The sequence below is a fragment of the Strigops habroptila genome, chromosome 1 (assembly GCF_004027225.2).
Source record: "Strigops habroptila isolate Jane chromosome 1, bStrHab1.2.pri, whole genome shotgun sequence".
Classification (NCBI taxonomy): domain Eukaryota; kingdom Metazoa; phylum Chordata; class Aves; order Psittaciformes; family Psittacidae; genus Strigops; species Strigops habroptila.
Genome location: NC_044277.2, coordinates 46,000,707 through 46,016,392, shown reverse-complemented (window position 1 = coordinate 46,016,392; position 15,686 = coordinate 46,000,707). Strand labels below are relative to the sequence as shown.

At 40.4% G+C, this 15,686-nt stretch overlaps 1 protein-coding gene across 3 annotated transcripts in view; it reads right to left on the bottom strand.

The window, feature by feature from the left end:
* Nucleotides 1-15,686, bottom strand: part of CDH2 (cadherin 2) — a 118,701-nt gene that overhangs the window by 90,820 nt on the left and 12,195 nt on the right. The gene's annotated exons all lie outside the window — the stretch shown is intronic.

Below are 15,686 nucleotides of genomic sequence, written 5' to 3'. Positions count from 1 at the left end.
CCCCTTAATGGGAAGCTTTAAAAAAAAATGCTGTTAAAAACAAATCACAGTCTTCAGCTTAAAAAGAAACACTCCTGTTGTTTTCAGCCCAAACTTAATCAAATTAATTATTACAAGGCACAGCAAATGTTTCAATTTTTTAAACCCCAACTGCCACAGTATAAACACCTGGAATGAGACTTCAGCCTTAGCTGAAGAATGTCAAGCCCTGCCACCACAAGAACTTAGTACAGTAAACAGCTGTAGACCACTTTCTGAAGACGGATTCAAAAGTCCTTGTGACCAAACGGGAAGCCCTGGGGTTCTTCCAACTTCCCCCCACAAAATGCTACCAGCCCCAGCCACCTGTCTTGCCTCTCTGCTGAGGACAGTGCCTAGTGAGACGCGACAGAAGGGCATTCTCATCCTTGTCTTGCTGCTCTAGTTCTGCTACTGCCTTGGCGTCAGCACATCCTTATTGATAATTCACAGGAGGCTTTGACCCTCAGAGGCAAAGCCCAAGCAGGCAGCCTGCGTCATCAGTCTTGCTGCAGGATGGCAGCCTCCAGCAGAGAGCCAGCATGGATACACGGAGGCAGCAGCATTCTCAGTTACGGCAGGAGGCTCCAGCAGAGCTGTCCCTCAAAGCTCTTCCTTCACACAGAAAAGTTTCAGGAGCAAGCATGCCGCTGAAGCCCCTGGAGCAGCATGGGTGGACTATCATATTTTACATGACTGAGGGTGACTAAAGAAAGAGTTCAAGAGGGGGTGCATGCAGAAGTGGCTTACAACTATGGTAGTGAGCTTTGCTTGCCTCGTTTTGCCTTGCAGATTTGCAATAAGACATATGACTCTTGTCTGAAGAGACTGTTGCTTGTTGAGAGGTTTACTGCTGGACGATCACAGCAGAGAGAAAAGGACCGGACGGACTGGAGAAAAGATTAAAATGCTGCACAATGTCCTCATATTTCACAGAAAGGCTTGAGTTAATGATGAAACATCCATGATTTATATATTCATTAAAAAAAATGTAATCACAGCAAAAAGGTCATCTCATTTGCATACTAGATGCTCAAATCAACCACTCTGGTTCTGTGGCTCTGAAGAAATGACAGCAAAGCAATATTGTTGGCCAGTGAAAGATGAAGGATGAAGACCTCAGGAGACAATAAGCAATATGTACAGACACACCTAAGATGCACTTCTGGTATGACAATTAAAAGTATTTAGGCAGAAGATGCTGCTAAAGGAGGTAGACTTGCAGCCCCCTATCCCATTTCTCTCTTCTCCTAGAAGCCACTGCAGCAGAGCTGCAGGACAATTCAATTCACCCAGCTGATCCGAGGGAATATCATTCCTCTCGCTCCAGGGTAAGCCTGCCATTTGATCAGCCCTATGCACTGATTCATACTGAGGCCGCACAACGACTATATCCAGTACAAAAGAAGCATTTGGACCTCTGGGTAAGGCTAAGAAGAGCTGTGGGACTTCCCTCTCCAATGGTAATTTAGCATCAGATCACTGTAATACAGAACTGTAATAAAGAACTTTGGCCTTAGAAATAAAAAGGCAAATTCGCCCAAGCTCCTCCATCATCAGTGAAGAAGCACTGGCTTGTCTCCTCCTCTGAAGTGTGACTTGCGTAAGTAGTGTCAACAGTCCCTCATCAAAACAGCTCCTTCCCACTGCCCCCCAGTCCACCACCCTTTGGTCCTGCTACCTTTTACTGTACCAAAAATAGAGACCAAGCTTTAATGTCGCCGCCTTACCTACAGCAATGCAAGAGCCTCTGCACCAAATCTCACATGACAGCATCTTTTAAGTCTATCACAGAGAAGTTAATGGTCTTTTTTTTTTTTTTTTTTTTTTTTTTTTAAAAAAGCCACAATATTGCCTGGAACTTGCAACATCCATCTTGGAGGGCTTTGGACACCTGATGATTCAAGTCATGGAACCGCTAAAAATCCTGCAGCAAAAATGTTTCACCAGCTAAACTTTAATTTTCATTTTCACTATATTGAAGAAAAATTATTTTGAACATTTTGTAGGAGCATCAGTTCAAAAGATGAGAAATACTACGTTCATCTGCATGTGCATGAGCTCAGAAAGGCAGTAAAGACACTGTGTATAAATGATTATTAACCCCCCAACCATTTTATCATAACTAAGCAGGTACGTTCTGAAACACTGAAATCGAAAACCACTTGCCTGTCCCTTACAGAGTAAGAGAACCAACCATGCTCTTGGCATCTCCAGCTCTTTTTAAAGACTTGTCTAATATTACCTTTTTGTTAATAAAACATTTTGCCTTTTGTTGCTGATAAAATCAGCAAAGTTAACAAAGTATTTGATATAAAATGAGTAACGGTATCAACACAGTTTGCGTTTATCACACAAAGGTGACCTTTTTCCCCCCCTCTCCCACTTTATGGCACAGTACATTCAATTCAATTTATCCTGTGGCAGATCAGTGCACGGCTAGCAAAAATTTTAAATCAAAGACAGCAAGATTCTTACTAAAACAGTAATACAAACAGAGACTGGAGAAGTCTAGCATCAAATAAAAACAGAGACCTCTAAGCAAACAAACTGTGTTTTGACCTTCAATGACATTCTGACACTATGTACAGCCTGGAAAATTCTCTGCATCATAAATACATGTGGCTGACAGCATTATTAAAACACTTGGGTAACAGCTTATCAAACCATTTATCTATCTCTATACCTTCTATAACGCTATGATTTACAAGAAAATATTGCAATTAAAAAACCATGTCTAGGGAACTACATAAACAAGTTGCCAGACTCTGCTCATCTAGAATCATAGAATAGAAAGGGTTGGAAAGGACCTTAAGATCATATAAGTTCTAACCCCCCTGCCATGGGCAGGGACACCTCGGACTAAACCATCACCCAAGCTGCTAGGCTCACCTTCACAGTATTTTAATTGTTTAATTGCCAGAGAAATAAACACAGACCACCTCCAACAACAACAACCAGGAAACAAATTGACAACCAAGTATTCCATAGCCCTTTTAGATTTCTTTCTAACTAAAGCGGTTATCGATTTATTTTGTGGTATTTTCAAAAAGGAGTCACGATGAAAAACACATAGCATCCAGTTCACAGATAACCAAGGAGATTGTATCACAGGGTCTTCAGAGTTTGTGGAGGAAACTAAGAAAGGTTATTCAATCCCTGCATAAGAGAAAAAAAAAAAAAATCTTCAAACACAATTTTCAGTTTGATTTATTCCAGAAAAACAGGAACCTTCCTATCCCCTGCAGTGATCCTTACCAGGGAAGTGGAGCACTGAGTTCATTACAGCGTATTGATCTATCAAAGGGACCTGCATCTATCGATTGGCTCCAGCCCAGCCCTGCTCACCGCACAGCTGCGCATCACTCAACGAGTCAACACAACACATTTTCCTCCCCAAGAGGACCCAGGCAGAGTTCTTCTACAGTATGACAACAGAGGTCACACAACGGCTTTCCAGCAGTCTTGAAAACCAGCTTTTCCCAAGATCTTATTTGTATACCTTACAAAAAGTTTAAGTACCACGTGAAGGTTGATAAGTCACTTACTCAATGAACAAGCATTCAACGCTTACTTCTTCAATCTATTATTGATGTCCTGCATGAAAAAAGCATTAAAAAAGATTAAGAATCTTTCTGTACTTTTGTTTTTTTAAGAGGAACACACAACTCGATACTATTATGACTCAGTAACTTTTCATTTGAGATCAGCTGGAATACAAAACCTAAAGACTTGGAGATGGTGGCCAACTTAAGCCAGGCTTACATATACCTGCATCATGACCTGCCCAGCAAACTGGAGCAGCCACATGAAGCTTTGCTGGGATCACAGAACAGATTTCTCTCTTGCAAAATTGGGTCCCAAAGCCAGGTGCACCTATGCTTTTGCAAGCTTTTCTTCCTTTAAACAACAAATCCACTGAAGGCTAAAAAAAAAAAATCTTTCATTTTAGTGACTACTCTGGCTTTTTGAGACTATTTTTGTTCAGCATCTGTAAATTACAGAGCCTCTGCTGCAAAAATCAGGAGGAGACAATGATTTAACAGATCATTTGCAGTTGTAACAACTGATAAGATCACCTTCTCTAAGGGGAAAATGATGTATTTTTATAAATACTGACACATATAATTCTTAAATATTTAATTTACACACGAGCATCATAACAGAATTTTAATTAAATGAGACTGGAAACATTCAGAAGTGCAGATAGTGACATGCAGCGTAAGAATAAGAAAGGTTTTCTTTATTGTTTATTTGGGGTTTTTTTAAGTTCAAATGCAAGACAGACTTCATTCTGGTTCTGGGACACACACTGAATCAATTCCAGGTAGGCAAAAAACACCTCAGGTACCTGGAATGCTAGACATGCTTTCTCCTCCAAGCTGTTAAAACTCCTGTCCTAATACATCTCAGCTCTGCATAAATGCACTCCAAGAGGTTAAAATCTCCACTTCATTGCTTCTCTCTTCTAGACAGTCTGGAAAGCACTATGGTATTGACCACCTCCAGCTGCCTTCACACAAATGCTCCCTCCCTGCATGTCCTGCCCCAGTTTCCACTAATTTCAGCAGTATTTCTGCTCTTACATAACAAATACCTTTTCAACATAAACTCCTTCAGAAGAAACCAATCCAACCACGGCTCTTCTTGCATAACATATTGAGCAGCTATCTGTTAGTGGTTACTGGATGCAGATGATAGACTGGATCTGAACCTGTGACCTCCAAGGGACCTGCACTCCCCCATTAGCCATCCCCTGAGAATCAAATTAATCAATATTTTATAAAAGCACAAACATGCACTACAGCACTGTAAAGGGAAAATTGCTGTTATTTTAACAGAAAAGCACATGCTGAATTGGAAAGCCAGAGGCTTTCACTTACGTATTATTTCTGTGGTGTAAAAAGCATACTAGCTGCTTTACAAAAAACTCTTAACATAAGGTTTTTTAGCTTTTAGGTTTGTTTGGGTTTTTTCCCTTGAAGAACTCAGACCACAGCCAGCATTGAAAGCTAAATCTATCCAAACAATAATGGATTTAATGAATGCACAGGGATAAGATTTTGATTTAGGCAAGTGCATTCCAAAGAAGTCTTAGTATAAAAGATGATGCTGAACAACACACACCATGGACAGCTGAAAGAAGTATGGACGTACAATAAAACCACATAGTTGACTCATTGATATAGTCACAGTTCCACCTGCCAACAAACATTACACTTAGCGGGTAGTTAGCAAGTTACCAGTGTGTCAATGACTGAGAGATGTTTCCTAGATTAGAAAATAGTAAGTTTAAAAAGACCCTGAAAACCAAATTTCAAAGGCATGATCTTTATTTATCTTTCCTCACAACAGTTCTTATGCACCAGCTTTGTTGTATGGTTCTCCTTTGTAGAAAAATTTACAAACTACTTAAATCAGGTATTGAGTTGAATTCAAGTTTAAGAACCTGCACTCTATGTAGCAGAAAACTCTAGAACACGAACACTAATAACATTTTATGCATCCAGTCTCTGGCACAAGGCTGAAAAGTTAAATGGCTATACCATACAGCGGCAATTTTAATAAACATGATCCAAATCCAGGATAATCAACAGAATAATTTCCACTGACCCAGCTACACATCACATCCCATGTGTACAACTAGTTGACAAAACTTGAAAAAAATGAAGACAGGAAACGCCTCGTAGACACTCAGTATTATGTTACTAATGTCTAAAAGCCACTCACTTGTGGAAGAAAAGGGTTGGTTTTTTCCTTTCCTCTTTTCACTTGCTTGAACCAAGACCCTGACCTAATGTAACCAGTGAGCCACCATTAATAAAAGCTCCATGCTGAAAAACAACTAAGAGCTTTACCCTCCACCCACACATAATTTCGATACAGGTATGCTAAATGCGGAAAACATACTCTATTTACATAGATGTTTTGCTTGTATTTGATTGCCAGTTTACTTGTGTTTGAATATCAATTTGCAAGCTAATTAGAGAACATTGCTGAGCCCATTACAGAAAAATAGTGCTCCACCATTAACTGCAGTGCTACCTCACTAATTCCTTTAAAGACTGGCTTCAAACACCATCTTCATCTCCATTCAAAACAATTAGTGTACATTTATTTCACATTTTAAACTGCAGAGAATCAAATTTTTAAACACTTTAACAGCTTGCACTGCTATTTTGATAGCTTTTATGTCACAAATTATGCTTTTAGGGATTCATAACTTTCCTATTTAAAAGAATGTTAAACTGGAACTCACAGAGGGTCTTAAATAATTCCTATTCTCCACAACCTGAGAGGCATGTGCCATTAACTTTCAAAACCAACCAAAACCTACTTCTTAAAAGGCAGCAGAGTGCACAAGAGCGAGCTTGCTCTCACAGGCGAGCACACGAGAACATAGTATGTGTCAAAACACAGCAGATAGTAAAAGGGAAGAGGAAAACACCAAAATGGGCCACTTTCTGAAGCTCTGTGGGAAGCTCATAGAAGAGTAAGATGCAACTGAGCTGTGCTGTGATGCTCCTCTGCCTGCAGCATCAGTGCCCACTGGCAGGCTGGGGCTGCAGTGGGGCTAGGGATGGCAGCCACAGCCAGAGCTGGGTGCCCTGATTCTCCAGGATTATCTGCAGCTGGGCTGGCAGGTTAATGGGATTGCTCACTGACATCTACAGCCCAGCTAGGAACCACCGGCACTGTCCACTGCTGTGCCTGGATGGGGCTGGGATGCAGCAGGCAGCAAGGGATGGGCAGGGAGCTGATCCTCAACTGGAATAAATTAAAATAGCAGGAAAAAAAGCTCCTGGTTGCACTGCAGGGAGAAAAGGGAGGGAAAAAAGCCAAACGCACACAACACAAAACCACAACCCAAACAAAACCAAACAGGGAATTCAACACAGTGGAGTCTCACTCAGCTATGACCTCCTTTTCTCTTATCATCCCCAACAGACCCCTTTTTCTTATTAATTGATCTCCTTTTCCATAGCAGGTCCCAGTAAATTACCAAAGCAAGCTGACCCAGGGGAGAACTAGCCTACACATATAGTTTTCAGACGTACCAACACGCTGATCTAACTCACTCACCCTGCAGCCACATCACTGTGATGTAATTATAACTCCAAAAAGGCAGCTGCATTTTTGGTATATCCTCTCCTAGCTTTACTTAAGGCTGGTGTTTTCACATGCACTTAAACTGCACATCTATAATCAAGGTGAGCAACAATAAAAACAACATTACTGGTACCAATTCACCTGTAGCAGGAAGCAGCAGTGGGTTTTGAGACCACTCTATAGACACTGATGTGCCTGAGTGCTCAAACCCAATGCTGCCTCCAGAACAGTGGACAAGCCATGATGTGCAGCTCCAAGTACTTCTTCAGTGAACCTGATTTTCTTGCTATAAGATCCATTTACCTTCAAAAGGCTCTTATGCATGTTCTGATCTTGGCTGAATACTCAAATAATTACGTTTCTTGGCATTAGTGTAAACTGCAAAAAAAAGGGAGATGTAGGCATCATGTTGTCATTCGGATGCCAAAAAGGCCTTGCAGTTTCTCCTAGAAAAGCTTCTCAGCACTATCTGCTCACTTAATTCACTTTGGTGAGCTCCACTGAGTCCTTGGCATTTCCTTTAGGATGGATATCAGATGCCCATGACTAGCTCAAACTGGATGTCATGAGGAAATCTGGAAGTACTCCAAGATATCTTCCTTCCTACCTTAAATTGCTTCTCCCCTTAAGCCCTCAAACAATGCCAAGTTTCTCCATTCTTTCTAGAGTTATTGAAAACATGTGCTTTCATTTTCCCCCTTGAACTACAGCAGGCAGAATCTCTATTCATTCTTCCACCCATTCCAGCATCCTTCATCACCTGGATTCTTCTGCTTCCACCCTTTCCTCTGCCTCAGCCCCATTCTCTACTACAGAGTTTCACCCCACTCATCCCCTAACATTATTCTCCTTGCCCTCTCGAGGACAGATCATCCAGCTGGGGTATATGGAGAAGAGTGGGAAACTATGTGTGCTGAATTGGAAAGATTTAAAGGGTACCAAAGGCCAGTTACTCCTTCTACAGCCTAGAAAACAATAGCAGCTCTAGTAATTTCCCTTCCATCCAAAACTGTTCCCTTGCACCTTCCTTCTGCCCCTCCTATCTTCTCAGTTCAGCAGGGCTGACTCTGATGACTAAGACATGCCCTGAAAATTTGGAAGTGAATGCTTCCAAAAGTTGTAATTTCCAAATTAAAAAATGTCCCCATGTTGAGTGTCACAAGTTCAACCCAAAGCAATAAATCTGCCTCACTGCATTCATCCAAAATCAGAGCAGTTCAAACTGCAGTTGGATTTGTTGATTGACATCCAAGTGTTCAACACAGTAGTATCTAATTTAACGTAGTCATTAAATGTTTAACTACTACTGCAATTTATCTCTATATAGTATGGCAATATGCTTTGTAATAAAGGGCACTTTTTATAATATTGGTTCAATAGGATGCTCTGGTAAACTTGTTTTCCAGATTGTTAAAAAAATGACACATCAACAAAAGATGTATTGTAGTCTTAAATGAGAATTCAAATGCATAATTATACAAACCATGTGTCTCATGTTAGGCTAACCCAGATGGCCTCACCTTAGTTTTTGCTCCATGGATTCCATATACTAATCCACCCACATACAGAAATTTTATTTTGTTTTTAATGCAGCTGCTGCAAGCAACAGCAACTTTTCTTCTATCACTAGATAAACCTCTTTTATGTAAGGGCACCTTTGTCTGCTGGGTAGGCTTTCTGCTCAGCTTTGCAACCACCATTCCTCCCAGCCTCCCCTACAGCACAGGTCAGTCTTGGAGAAGGCTCTAACTATAGCAATTCTAGGAGAAATAATGGCCCCTTGGGAATGAGAGCCAGATGGCAGAGTTTAAAACTGAGCTGAGGCTACACTAAATGGTGTTACTAACAGTATAAGGCTAGACCTCGCTTCAGAGGTGGAAACAAATATCTCCTTTGCCATCCCCTGCTGAGCCATGCCCAGAGCTTACAAGGGCAGCTGACAACTCAGTTCTCATAATTCATACTTCTGCACACAGAAAGGATACTACATTTGAAATCCTCATAAGAAACCAGCTGAATATAGGAAAACAGAATAAGTACTAATTAATTCAGTGCATTCCAAGTAAATGCACCATAAACAGAAATTACTATCAGAGCTGGACTAATTAACTAAGATAGTAATTTACACATCCCAGAACACTGCAACCATTCAGGATTTCTATAATTTCTCTGCAAGTTTATTTTTCTCTTTATCAAGATGTAGTTATAAGAGTCTACACTGGAAACATAAGCGATGTTCCTTTTGCAGGGAATAGGGGTGAGTCAGGTTTCCTCTCAGGAAAAAGTAGACAAAATAGTGCATTTAGGAATTATTTTGGTTTTACTATGATATATATTTCCACCTCTAGAACAAATATTCCATGAAAGGAAAACATTTTACTACATTTTTATAGGTTTCTTTTAGAATGTCTTCTTATCTAGAACTCAAGAGAAATTCTTTGATACTAGATACACAAATTGACCTAAACACAGTCATTCCATAACAGCTTTAAGGTCCACGGAGGAATAATGGAGTTAACGTTTCTCAAATGTCTGTCCCTAGCACACATCCAAAGCATCACTGAATTTCACTATTTATATTTATTCTCTTTTTTATAATACATATGTAATATATATGTTTATATGTATGTTACGTTCTACATACAAGCTTGCAATGAGAAAATACCAACATTAATCAGGAGCTTAATATAAAGAGTAAAATCAGATACCATGTATGAGTTAGATGTAGAACTTTACAGAAATTAAAGGGAGAAAAAAGGGGTCACCATTCAAATAGATACTTCACCACTGTTCAGCAAGGGAACATGTTATGTATACTCTAGGATATGTTCTATGTTTAACTAAGGAGTGGGGAAAAGGAAACCACATCTCGAGAAAAGCAATCCCTTGCTTCCACAAAAGAAAGCTCTGATTTTCAGGGGACAAGTATCTGAGAATACATTAAGAGCTTGGTACGTGAACAGACCACAGGCATCATAAAACAGACACTGTGCTAGTGTAGTTAAAGCAAACGGAAGCAGCTCTTCCAATCCAGGAGAGTAAGCTCAGTACTGACACAGGAGAATTTAGGATTCTGTGGGGTATGGGAAGAGGACAAACAGGAAAGCTGTTTGAGAAAAGAAGAGGAAAAGGATTAAAAAGGCAAGAGACTGAGAATTGGAATGCAAATGTAACAAAATAAATCAACAAGGCACAACATCACCAAGTAACAGCATTAAAATTTACTCTGCTTCACATGGCAGAAGGCAAAACTAAACCTACTAGATGTTAAGCAGGACTGAGAATATATTCATATTTTTTCCCCAACATAAGCTTCTGCAGAAAAAAAAAAAAAATTCTCACTCCCACTAAGGCTGAAAAGAATAACCAGTATGGTGGTAGTTTGGGGGGTTTTTGGGGGGGGTGGGAATAAGGGTACAGGAAGAGAATTTCAGTAAACAATACATTTGGGAAGAATTGAAACATTTTTTTCCCCAGCTTGCCAGCAGCTCATAGAGAGACGTGATCCATCTGAGATTCTTTGGCTGTCTGCCTGGAAGGAACTTGTCAACTTGTCTTTTTGCTTAAGGCAAGGAGACTTCAAGCAAAGTGGTTACCATTTTTGGTTTTATTTTTTTTTTTTCTAATTTTTTTCATGGGGAGAGTCCTTTTCTTTTTCTTGGGGGGGGGGGGGGGGGGGGGGGAGGGGGAGGGGGGAGGAAAGACTGATTTTCCTCTTGGAAAATATGATTCTGCTAAAAACACTCTCCCTGGCTCTACTGTTAACATGCACCAGAATATTAAAGCTACCATAGTAAGAATACAATTGCATAAGAGTTGTTTATAGAAAGGAACAAGACCTAAGCCTTAAAAGATATGCTGTCGTCTTCAGTTTTAAGCATGATACTATTCTTTAAAAGGAATTTTATTCTTAGCTGATGATAGGCATTTCTATGTAGGATGATAAAACACCACTAGCACTTCACAACAAAGTGAAGTGGCTTCACCTGGGACAGTCAGCATCCATGGAACTTCCACTACATCAGAAGAAACATTAGTCACTCTTAAATACCAGGCAATGCCTGAGCACCGCATTCACAACAATGCGTTTCTGGGTTGTTTCAGACCAACTGGTATTTTCAATAGTAAACTACAAAATAAGTCAGTGGGAATGCCAAAATCAAGTTTTGTCACTCAGTTTGAAAGCATCAAAAAAAGTATTATTTTCTAATCATTTCACTGCTAGAAGAGAAAAGGCAGCAGGGACACCATGGCTCTGTTTAAGCATACAAGATCTTTCAGCAAAAATCTAAAGGAGTAGGAGTGACAGTTTACCCCAGATAAATTAGCTAACCACGTTCATTTTATGGTTTCATGAGCACTTGGTACCAGGCTCAAAGAAGGCGTAAGCGTGCCTCTTCTGGCAACAGCATGAGCTCGCTCTGGCTTAAATGGCTCATGAAACTGTGCTGTTACTCATCCGTAATCACCACTTATCTCAGTGATCAACACCAAAACAATTTTTTTTCCTTTACCATTGTGCAACTCAAAGTGCTTAGAAATATTTTATAGCTACACAATGCTCAAAGGATATATTTGAATGTTGTCTAGACAATGAGTTTGCTTAGCAGAAAACTAAAATCATGCATTTAGTAACAGGACAGACAATGTTAAAATAAAGCCTTTGAAAGATAAGAAACTAGTAAAATAAATTACCAGAGTAAGAATCTCTACCTTTAAGATATGACACTGCAAATAACCATTCAAGTAATCTTCCTAGGCGAATGATTTTAGGAGAAATGCATTATTTGTATCTTAAAATTTGCAGGACATAGAACAAAGATTAGATAAACAGGCATATCAAACTGCCATAAGTATTTTTTCTTGGATAAACTACGGAACTGCAATAAAACCTGCACAAGCAAAGGCATTTAACATACTGAACAGAACTCCTTCTTTAACTTAACCTCTTCTTCTCCGACCACGACATACAGTAATACAACATTAATAAACGTGTGGTTTTTTCCCTTCTCCAATTTAGTCTGAATATATTGTTCCACTGATTTTTCACATATTGTGACATCTGAACACATGGATAACAACTGAAGATGAGGCCTCTCATGCCCTCATGTACAGAAGGAGAAACTAATAGATGATGACATACTACCCGGCAATATAAATGAACAAAGCCATTATCAGTAAAAACACCTTTTTTTTTTTTTTAATATAATAGAAAGAAGTCTGACCCTCCCTCAAAAATAAGCTGATCTCCTTCTATGACATGGTGACCCACTCAGTGGATGAGGGAAAGGCTGTGGATGTTGTCTGTCTAGACCTTTGTAATGCCTTTGACACCATTTCCCACAGCATTCTCCTGGAGAAACTGGCTGCTCATGGCTTGGACAGGCATACTCTTCACTTGGTAAAAAACCGGCTAGATGGCCAGGCACAAAGAGTCGTGGTCAAGAGAGTCAACCCAGCTGGCAACCAGTCTCAAGTAGTGCTGCCCACGGGCCAGGACTGGGGCCAGTTCTGTTTAATATCTTTATCAATGATGTGGATGAGGGGATCAAGTGCATCCTTGCGAAGGATGCATTCCAACACCTAGTTGGGCAGGAGCGTTGATCTGCTTGAGGGTAGGAAGGCTCTACAAAAGGATCAGGACAGGGTGGATTGATGGGCTGAAGCCAACTGTATTCAACAAGCCTCAGTGCTGGGTCCTGCCCTTGGGTCACAGCAACCCCATGAAACACTACAGGCTTGGGGAAGAGTGGCTGGAAAAGATGGACTTGGAAAAGGACTTGGGGGTGTTGGTCAACAGCTGGCAGAAGATGAGATGGAAGTACGTCAACAACATCCTGGCCTGAATCAGAACTAGCATGGCCAGTAGGGCCAGGGCAGTGATCATTCCCCTGTACTCTGCATCTGTGAGGCCGCACCTCAAATACTATGTTCATTTCTGGGCCTCTCACTACAAAAAAGACATTGAGGTGCTGGAGCAGGTCCAGAGAAGGGCAACGAAGCTGGTCAAGGGTCTAGAGCATAAATCTAAAGAGGAACAGCTGAGGGAACTGGGGTTGTTTAGCCTGGAGAAAAGGATGCTCAGGGGAGACCTTATTGCTCTCTGCAACTACCTGAAAGAAGGTTGTAGCAAGGTGGTATCAGTCTCTTATTGCCAAGGAACAAGTGACAGGACAAGAGGAAACTGCTCCAAGTTGCACCAGGGAAGGTTTAGATTGGATATTATAAAAAATTTCTTCACCAAAAGCATTGTCAAGCTCTGGAACAGGCTGCCCAGGGCAGCAGTTGAGTATTTAAAAGACGTGTAGATGTGGCACTTACAAGGTTCAATGCTGGACTTGACAGTGCTAGGTTAATAGTTGGACTTGATGTTATTAAAGGCCTTTTCCAACCTAAATGATTCTATGATTCTACACAGTAAGGTGACACAACTGAGATCAGAATCAGGCCTATGGTTATTCCTAAGGAGCAAGTATTGCGCAACTACACTTAACTTCCAGAGTCATCTGAATCCAGTTTAATAACCAGAAAATAGGCTTTTGACAACAATAGTATTTCAAAACGGCAGTGTAATTAAATTTAAGTCAAAGCTATGCAATGATGGACCGTATGTTTATGTGTAACCATCAAATTACATGCTTTTAAGCATGTCAGAATTTTCAAAAGAATTAACCACTGAAGTAATTCAGCTGAGGAAACAGTGGTAGGAAAAAACTCCCCCAAGTCATTTTTCAACCAACTGATACGATGTGTATGCTTCATACAGTTTTTCCAATTCCTACTTCCCTAAAAATGCTACGCGCTTTAATACTATTCAAGGACAAAACAACAGTCATGCTTCTCACTTCTGAGAAGCAAGGGAAGGGATTGTGTGAATGTGATGACTAATGAGAAAGGAAGTTAGTCTGCCATCCTATACTCCTAGTTCAGACTTCGTTAAGGCTGGTCAGTCATTATCATCAGATTTGCATGAGCAATGTCAACAAAGAATTAGTGGGCAGTCCACTGTGGTTCCTAGCTGGTGGACAAAAAAAGAAGGGGAGAAATTGCGAAAGGGTCTTGATTCCATGAAGAGTGAACAGAAGTTTCACAGCACAGGGTAGATCTCCAAACTTGTGTGATCTCCATTGCAAGATAAACTGATGGCATGATAATTAACCAGTAACAAATATTTGGTGGTTTTAAGGCAACACCTTCGGACAGCTCTTGCCCTCTGAGCTCTACATCCCCATTTCCACCACTCTTCCTGGGTTTGCACACCACCTAGGAAAGGAATTCTCAGTGCTGATGGCTATTGCAGGAGTCTATAGTAGAGTCATCTATTAACTCCTATGTGGTGGGAAAGCGAGGAAAATTCTCTTTCCTTTTTATTATTTTCTCAATTGGCAGAACATTTACTTTAATACATGAATTTCTAAGCTGTACTTTAATAGAAGGAAAGTCTGTGGTGGTAGAATATACTTCCTTGAAACGGAACAGAAAAAGCTTTAATAACTCAAGTTTAAATATGCTAAAGCTAATCAATTCATCCTGCATTCACGTTTCCATTATACTTCTAAAAAAGCACAAAATAGGTCTGTAAAATATAATTAAGAAACTGCTACATACAGCATGTAAAATCAAGACTACAGCTTTTACTTCATTTGTTTTGCAGACTCATTAGAATTTTTTCATTTAAATGTCTTGATCTGTGTAACTGTATTTATATGTGAAAGAAACAACAAATTAAATTAAATTAGTACTTATTTAAGATGTATTTGAAACCATCTAAAACTAACGTTCTTAGTTCCACAATTTCCAAATTAGATTAAAAAAAATATACTATGGTAGCAGTTCAGAAAACAGCCAAATTAATGCAAATTTTTTTAAATGTTCTATTTCCACAAACTTGTATACTTAAACTTCCCTAGGTTGGGAAACCTAGGGAAGACTCAGAGCATGTGCTCTGAAAAAGAAATAGAGACACGAAAAAGAGCAACAGACTGAATTCCCAACCTGGACAACCTGCGGGCAGACAATCTGACTGCAGTGCATCCCTGACGAAGGCAAGCGCTTGCACTTGCAGAGCACACCGTGAGCTTGAGAGCGGCTCATCCTCATCCTGGGCACCATACCATTCAGATGAAGGTAGGTGCCAGGGGGAGAGCGCAGTGCGCTGTCCCGCCTCTCCTGGCATGGCTCCTTACAGAGCCCAGTGCTGAGGTCACCGACCGAGGGCTCACAGGCATCCACTCTCTAATGCTGCTGCCTGTCCCGTGTCTTACTTTCCACAGGTGCCTCTCCTCTGGTTGCCAGGAAAAAGCAGGAAGGGAACTATCTCTGCATTAATATGAGTGCTAGGACTAGGTGTAAGGGCAGTACTTCTACGGGAGATGTAAAGCAGAAGAGAGATTTTCTTTACATCCTCATCATTTATACACGGGCTCTAAGTTTAGACTGATGACATGTATTGTCAGTGGGAAGAAGAAACAGCAGTGTGAATGCTGTGCTGAGAATTAGTGGACAATCATGGGAAGGTTCATAACACTCAGTATTTTCAGATTACGGTCAACAGAGGT